The sequence below is a fragment of the Thermobia domestica genome, chromosome 10 (assembly GCF_964235325.1).
Source record: "Thermobia domestica chromosome 10, izTheDome1.hap1.1, whole genome shotgun sequence".
Taxonomy (NCBI): domain Eukaryota; kingdom Metazoa; phylum Arthropoda; class Insecta; order Zygentoma; family Lepismatidae; genus Thermobia; species Thermobia domestica.
Window position 1 is genome coordinate 8,240,778 of NC_137463.1, and position 9,310 is coordinate 8,250,087.

Sequence of the window (9,310 nt, forward strand, 5' to 3'; positions counted from 1 at the left end):
AGAATATAAAATCGTAAATAAATAATGTTTTGACGAGGTATTAACACACGTATTGAAAACTTGACGTTCAATGGGAAAGAAGGACAATTTTATCTTTTTTCTTTTATTGGAAAAAGGAACTCATTTAAAAATTTTAACAGTTTGTCTACCAACAAACAATATCTTCAAAATGTATAAAAGACCGATGTTTGTGTACGCGCTACTGTTTACATGTGGAATATGAAACCCGAAACTGTCTGAAAAAAAAAAAAAAAAAGAAATCGGTAAAAGGATAAAAAAATTCTCCTAACAACTGTTTTGTGCACTAGCGAATAGACTACATTGATTTAAAGATTTTTTCTCAGTAAATATTTTATTTTCAAGTTCTCCGTTCGTTCATAGAATCGTGTCCCAAATGTGTTTTTGTTGTTAGGAAAAGAGAATATAATGCATAAGTGAAAACAGTGCGTTTTATTTCCTCAGGAGCAACATGTACCTGTTCCAGTTCTGATTCCGAAAAACACTGTAATCACTGATGATTTCAGAAGATTGTCTCCGAAAGGAGGGTAAGGTTTTTAGTTCATTGGGGGTGAAAAGTACTGGAAATCCACATTTAGCACGATAGGATATATGGTCTCGAAGGGAAATTCTCCGATCATCCCCCTCCCCCACTCGAGCTATCATCAGAAATCATTAGTAACTGCAATCAACTTTCCAAACGAGGCCGATGTTTCTTCTTCGAAATTGTGCGGTTACATTCTCAATTGCATAACGAAAGGTACGAAGAAAAGATTCAATGACGGCTACTCTTAAAATATTTCAAAAACTTAAGGATTAAAGTCCATTGAGGACTATGCATGGCCATAAGACGGTTGGATGATATGCGATCAGCACAGGTGTTCTTTTTGCTATTTCTATCTTTTTTCTTTTTAACAGTAGACAATTACGTAGAGTTTAGAAATTTCGACTTTTGATATCTCGACATTCCGTATAACTCGACGATATATATTTTTTAAATCCTCGCCCTCCTTTTCACAGAATAGGTGAATCAAACAGTCATTCCTTTGAGGTTTATCATGACCGGCCCATAGAACCACGTTCAGTAAAATACCAGTGTCTACAGTTCAAACAATAAACGTGTATATGTGCCACACATTTTGGTTAGGCTCTGACAGAGTTGCGTCACATCAGGGGCGGATCCAGGTTGAATGTTTGGGGGGCGGTCGTTCGAAGTCAGTAGGTTTTATTTTACATTTATAATACAAAGTTGAAAATTCTTAGGATAGATTTTTTTTAAAATAAAAAATATCCTATTCTGGGGAATGGTTGCCCCGATTGGCCCCCAATAAATCCGCCCCTGCATCACATATATTTGGTCGACTAAAAAATTGGAAAGATAATTTTGTTCCCAAATTTGGAAGTGAAAAAGGGAACTCTTCTTATTGAGTGATATTTAGGTATCATATTTTTTTTTTCTGAAGATCATTAGATGGATATTTGCAGGCAGAATTGGACCAGTTTACCATTTCAATACGATCACACAACATTTCTATCCTTTTTTGTTTAAAGCAGTTCAATTTCCATCAATAAATGGGAGGGGCTAGAGAAGGTAACGCCTTCTCTTGGACCAGTGGCATCAATTTAAGTGTAGTTGGGATTGGGTATCAGGAATTATTCATTTATTGCCATTAATTCATAAGAATGCGATGAGAGATGATTTGATGGTAGCAACGAATTGCTGTTCAGATAACATAAGGTCACATGATGTTATCTGATGCGAGTGTGTTAATTTTCTGTCTCTGGGGATACTCAGAGCGGGTTGAGATAATGGGAGACCAGTTCGTGAGAACAAAGGAGTGTAATCTATTCCTTATCTTGTTTCATTTTTAAAGCAATTCTTGGTGTGATGTCTTTTTTCCTTAAGCTTTTTGTTACTCCATTCCGTTTAGAAATCACACTTTTGGCAAACTCTCCGAAACTGGAGTATTGAAGGCAAAAAAAAAAAGTACTTATTAGCAAATAGATTAAACTTCCAGTACAGAAATGTTGAAAAATGAAACACGAATGTTGGCTACACGTGGTGCCATCTATCGGTTATGCGGTGAACACAGCAGTCTGTGGTCATTCACCGTTTCCTTTCTGAAAAGACCTTGTAAAATTATTCATGAAGCTGCAGGTGTCGTGTGGAAAGTGAATATCGGAAACTTAAGAATAATGGCCTTCGTTCTTTTTATTTTCAACTTTTCTCTTTTTCTTTCAGCTTGTTTTTTTCAACATTCTTTTACTCTTACGTTTAACGTAAATAAAAGAAACCACAAGTATAGAACACGCTTGTCAAAATATGAACCTTTTTTCAGTACAGTGTTCAGGACGCAAACCTAAATAATAGAAGTGAAATGCCTACGGAATATTTGTCTAAGAGATGGCGTTAGTGTCTATTGTAGGCGTTTCATGAACCATTCATTTTTCTTCTTGTTTTATCAACAAACATTCGGGTAGTGTGGTTCATGAAAAGCCTCATACTAAAACTCTTGTTGCAAGTTCGAAAAAAAAAATTCTAAACTCAACTAACATATCTTAATTCTAAGGTTCTTTGTGCGACTTGTTACAATATTTTTTTTCCACATACATCTTACAAGATGTAGCTTATATGATACGCTTGAACCTCATATTCACACAATATACTGGCTTTTATAGACATTTTTACTTTTCTGACTATCATATGCATAAAAAGGGGCGATTTTTACACATAATTCTAGCAGTGACACACATACTTCTAACAGTGACACACATGCCCCTAACGGTAATATATATATTTCTAACAGTAACAAACATACTTCTATCAGTGACGCACATACTTCAAAAAATGACACACGAATTTCTAACAGTGAAACACATATCCGTAAATGTGACAAACATACTTCCAACAGTGACATACATTTTTCTAACAGTGACACATTTTCTTCTGATATACATACTTCAAACAGTGACACACATACATCTAACAGTGACACACATACTTCTATCATTTTTGTCAATCTTTCCTGTTTGTATGTACAAAGCAGAAAGGAGATATGCAATTACTTAAGAATAAATTTATGTTTTCAGTCTTGCGTCTCACACTTACACCCTTGAGGCTAATAGAGACTGGTGATTAATGGAAATAATTTATTATTAAATAATTGGTGGGATGCGAATGTAGGAGGAAACGTGAGAAAATTAAAGTGCATTATGTTGCCTACCACGAACTCACATCCCATGAGATCGAGCTAGGGACCTCTTGCATTAAAAGTGAGTGTCCTGCCACTGAGCCACTTTGCCATCTCACGTATGTCACTGTTAGAAGTTTGTCTCACTATTTGAAGTATGCGTGTCACCTTTAGAAGTATGTCTATCACCGTTAGAAGCATATGTGTCAGCGTTACGAGTATGTTTGTCATTGTTAGAACTATGTGTATCTTTGTAGAAGTAAATATGTCACTGTTAACATTATGTATGTCACGATTAGAAGTATGTGTGTCATTGTTAGAAGTATGTGTGCCACTGTTAGCATTGTGTGTGTCAATGTTAGAAGTATGTATGTCACAGTTAGAAGTATGTGTGGCAGTGTTAGCATTGTGTGTCACTGTTAAAAGTTTGTGTCTCACTATTTGAAGCGTGTGTGTGTCACCTTCAGAAGTATGACTATCGCCGTTAGAAGCATATGTGTCAGCGTTACGAGTATGTTTGTCATTGTTAGAATTATGTGTATCATTGTAGAAGTATGTATGTCACTGTTAGCATTATGTATGTCACTGTTAGAAGTATGTGTGTCATTGTTAGAAGTATGTGTGTCATTGTTAGAGGTATGTGTGCCACTGTTAGCATTGTCACACTGTTTGAAGTATGTGTGTCATCTTTAGAAATATATCTGTCACCGTTAGAAGTATATGTGTCAGCGTTAGGAGTGTGTGTCACTGTTAAAAATATATATGTCACTGTTAGAAGTATGTGTACCACTGTAAGGAATATGTGTGCAATCGTTAGGAGACAACAATAGACACAATCTTCTACTTAACACTGCATTTTTTCCGTATACAGAACATAAATAAATAAACAATTTTTCCATGAGAATGAAAACTCGGTTTCGAACGGCACGATACAAAATATTTTTTCTCGATTTTCTCAAAAATTACACATGAGAATTAATCCACAAGCACGTTATTTTGTTTCATTCCAATGTGATCATCGATTGGTGTACTATATGTTCCATCTTTCAATATGAGGCCGCGGTGCCTCAGTAGAAGAACGTTAACGTTTTGGATGTGGGATCCCTGGCTTGGGTCAAGTTTGCTTTGTGGTGGTTAAACACCGTCTGTGTGGGTATTCTCCGGTTTGTCTCCATTTTCTTTTACTTTCTTTAACCGACTATTTCTTTCACTCTCAATATCGCTGTCTTCTTTAGCCTACACCGCATAACCGTGGGACGTAAAAGTGAAAGATTTCCTTTCATTTCACTTTATTTTTGAACTATATAGTTAAACAAAAAAAAATATGGTTTAAAAGTAAATCATAAAATTTGACTCAAATCTCCTAAACTACACACTGTACGTCATCTTGGTAGAGTTATAATGGAAATGTTGACAAGAACATACTTCAATATCAGATTCAAGTTAATGGGTAACGTGTTTATCGAATAGGATCAATTTTCAATTACCAAAATTTTCTCGATTGTTTTCATAAACTAAGCATGAGAATTTACACTCACCAGTATCATTCTGTTCAGCTTAATAAGAGCTATTGATTCATATATATTTTGGGACACCCTATATTTAAATACTGCAATATTATTGTGAAGTAACGGATATTCCCAATATATATAATCTTGGGGAAAATCCGTTACTCCATAATAATATTGCAGTATTTAAACATACAGGGTGTTCCAAAATGTTACTCACTCGTTACTTCCTGGAAGATGGGGTCTTCCTTATTTCCATTGTGAGATAAAGGACTATCTCGATGGCACACTTCCAACAAGATAGATTTGTCTAAGGAGTTCTGTTAAATTCATTGGCAGCTTCCTAGACATTCCCCACATAGGCAACAAAAAAATAAGTGTCTTGATTATGAGTGAGTACATTTTTGCAACACCCTGTATAAGAGAAATACTTATTTTCGTGAAATGTATATTTCAGCACAAAGTAGTATGAAGCAAATTACAATGCCATGGATCAGGTTTCCTCAAACTCCCCTGGCGAACCTTGATTGTTTTACAGGAGCACCGTGAAATACGTATGTTAGTTTTTACTGAAGTGTAAGTGCAACATAACTATAGAAATACAATTTCAGGGTTAAATTCTAAAGTTGGTCGTCCGTTTCTAGCAACACTTTGAAAATTTACTGGGAAGAAGTGGATAATTTCCTCGTTATATTATATATATATATATATATATATATATATATATATATATATATATATATATATATATATATATATATATATATATATATATATATATATATATAAACGGTTATAAAAATTCAGTCTGTAAGGTATCCAGTCACGGAGTATGGTGTGGTTGCATACGTGTAAGGAGTAGTGTGGTTGAATAAGGAGTAGGATATGATTGCATAAGGAGTAGGAGGTGGTTACTTAAGGAGTAGTGTGTAATTGCATAAAGAGTAGGATGTGGTTACTTAAGGAGTAGTGTGTAATTGCATAAGGAGTAGGATGTGGTTACTTAAGGAGTAGTGTGTAATTGCATAAGGAGTAGGGTTTGGTTGCATACAGAGTAGAGTGTGGTTGCTTAAGGAGTAGATTGAGGTTTCTTAAGGAGTAGATTATGGCTGTACACGTATAAGGAGTAGGGTATGATTGCATAAGGAGGAGGGTATGATTGCACATGGAGTAGGATATGGTTGCACATGGAGTAGGATGTAGTTGCACACGTATAAGGAGTAGGGTATAGTTGCACATGGAGTAGAATGTGGTTGCATTCGAAGTAATGTGTGGTTGCATAAGGAGTAGGATGTGGTTGCATAAGGAGTAGGGTTTGGTTGCATACAAAGTAGAGTGTGGTTGCTTAAGGAGTAGATTGTGGTTTCTTAAGGAGTAGGTTGTGGTTGCACACGTATGAGGAGTAGAGTATGATTGCATAAGGAGTAGGGTGTGATTGCATATGGAGTAGGATATGTTGAAGTAATGTGGTTGCATACATGTAAGGAGCAAATAAAAGCTCCGTCGTCTGTTGCATGTGACTCATCACGAGGAAACGGCTGAACAGTTTTATATGAATTTTGGAATTGTTAGTACCTGCCTCGAGTTAGGCTTTTACCGAGCGAAGTAGCTCAAGAGGTAGAGCGTTGGCTTCGCATTCGAGATGTCACGGGTTCGATTCCCGCTGCCGACCAACCTGACTGGGGTTTTGTATGGTTTTCCTCAGTCTACCAGGCAAATGCCGGGATGGTACCTACTAAAACAAGCCCTGGCCGATACGTTCCCAATTCCTTTCCATTGTTGTTGTTGTTGTTGTTGTTAGATATCCAGTTTAAAATGGCCTCTGAACGGTATCTGGTGAATGTTAAATAAATAAATAAATATACTTCGATCAAAGGAAGTACCTTAAACAGGGTAGAGAATTCAAAATTTATACAAAAAATTGAATGTTTCATGGCTTTCTCTCAATATATTTTCATTGAAATACACATCCTACTTGGTGAAGAGGATTCAAATATTTTCTATAAATGTATTTTTGCAGTACGAGGGATGACATTTCAGCTAGTATTCAATAAATTTTGAACAATTCTTAGAATATGGATTTCTGAGATTCTATATATACGTATTGTTCCTTCCTGGCTGACAGTCACCTAGAAAAATATCAAGCTAATGGTGTAGATTTTTATAAAGGACAAACAAACATTCAGATTTATTTATATGTATGTTCATTCATTTAAAATACAAACCCTGTAGTTACCAACACGAGGAAGTTATCCTTCATTCAAATTATCTGCAGTTTTCCGGGTTTTGCTCCTCCTTAAACTCCACACAAACGCATACACATAGCATGTTTATTGATTTTGGATCTACTCTCAAGGTAAAGAAGGATACCAGTTGTTTTTCCTCTCATTTTTTTCTCTATTTTTCTTTTCCTTTTTTTTTTTTTATCATGTTATGTATAATGATGAATGAGTCTTCGCTTTAGATCGTCTGTTCCAATTTCCAGGCAAAACTTCACAAAATAAAGCGAGTTACCATTTTCTCCATCTTAATTTTTTTCCACACAGGAAACACACATACACACCCGCTGCGAATGTTAGCTTCTGTGTTTTGTAAATTCTGTCTCATTTCACAGAAATTTATGACAGTAAAAGAAACAGTGAAGAACTGTTTCTTGTAGGTTTCTATGTATCTTATTGCAGATCTCTTTGCTTCAAATTAAAAAAAAAAGAGGATTTGTTGCCAATTCACAGAGACAAAACAAGCTAAATGAACTGAATAACTTGTTTGTAACAAGTTAAGTTTGAACCCTTGTTGAATAGAGAATATTTTAAATTATGAACTAATCCTTTGGAAAGTTACTTTGTAGATTTCAATTCATGTTTGATTGTTCAAGTTTAGCTTCTCATTCCGGCACTAAGGCTTTATGCGAAGCGAACCGCCAGTTAAGAATGGAATTAGGACCATCTCTCACCTCGAATCGAACCGGTGAGCACATGAGTAGAAATATATAAGAACGTTCTTTTTTGATCCTGAAACTACTTACACTCTAAGTAATCGAAGTACATGTGCTCTAAGTACTCTAAATCAGTACTATTCAACCTTTTTTTCCTCGCGTACCACTAGACACAGTTCACCATCCAATTGTGCTATTCCTGAAACTGTTTGAAAAAATTAAATATAACTTATTAAACTTAATAAATATGTTCTGTTGATTAAAAAGGGAGCAAATAGAGACCCAACAAAAGACAAAGCAGTGTGCCAATCAAAAGACTATTTACAGGGGGATAAAGTGCATATCCGAAAAAGATAACATGTGAAATTTCCAAACGTATGGGAGACATTCAATTCTACTGAGGAGGATTTTCCCTCATTCTCCCTGATAACTCGTACACTAAGGACAATTTAAAAATTCAAAAACTAAAAGTAACTTTAGAACTAACCTGTTAATGAGATGACTGAACTTATTTCCGGGACGCCAACTCCTCGATTCTTGGTCGAATCTTCGAGAATCACAGCTGATTCTGAATTCAAGCAATTTCTGTGCTTCGCTTTTGTTGATGTTAAGGTAGAGAATTCATGTCCACACAAATATGTTAATGGAAATGAAAGAAGTTGTGAAATAACATGATCACTAACTTCATTGTACTCTTTTCGGGCATAAATACAACAGTCATTGCGAAGTTATCGAGTAGTGAAATTGGAACTGTCAACAGACATTTCCAGCAGACTCCCAGAAGATGCTTTACGTACCCCGCAGAAACGTCTTCGCATACTCCAGGGGTACGCGTACCCCTGGTTGAATAATACACTCTAAATACTCGTTGAAGTAATGACTATTTTAATTACTCTAAGTACCCTAAGTACATCCACTCTAATTACTCTAAGTACTCTAAGTACATCCACTCTATTCTAAGCACTCTTAGTACAGTCTAAGTATTCTCATTGAAGTAATTAATATTGTAATTCCTCTAATTTCTGGAAGTACTTAGAGTAATTAGAGTGTATGTTCTTAGAGTACTTAGAATAATTAAGATATTCATTACTTCAACGAGGGGTACTTAGAGTACTCAAAGTAATTAAAATGAATGTACTTAGAGTAGTTTGAGTAACTAAGATATTCATTACTTCAACGAGAGTACTTAGAGTGTATGTATTTAGTATACTTGAAGTAATTTGAGTGGATGTAGTTAAAGTACTTAGAGTGTAAATGCTTTCAAGATCAAACAAAGAACGTTCTTAGATATTTCTACTCACATGCATCTAAGCCATGTAAGCTATCCACTAAAACAATATGAAAAGCTGCTCCCAAGTCGCTGTATGCTATATATTCATGTAAATGTGGAAACTCTTATAGATCGACTCTATCTGTTCGTCCGTCTATCTGTACACGGGTATCAGAGCAAAACCAACGAAGTTGTGTATTTTTCCTTTTTTTCTGATATTGATCCAGTGTTCAAAGAATGAGTTCCATATCTCTCTACAAAAAAATGAATTCTTTGAGTTTTACGTCCCACGATTATGCCGGTTAGGCTAAAGGAGATAGTGATGATGAGTAATAAATGAAATGGTGGAATGAAGAAAGTAGGAGGAAACGGGAGAACCCCGAGAAAACCCACGCACACGGTGTTTGTC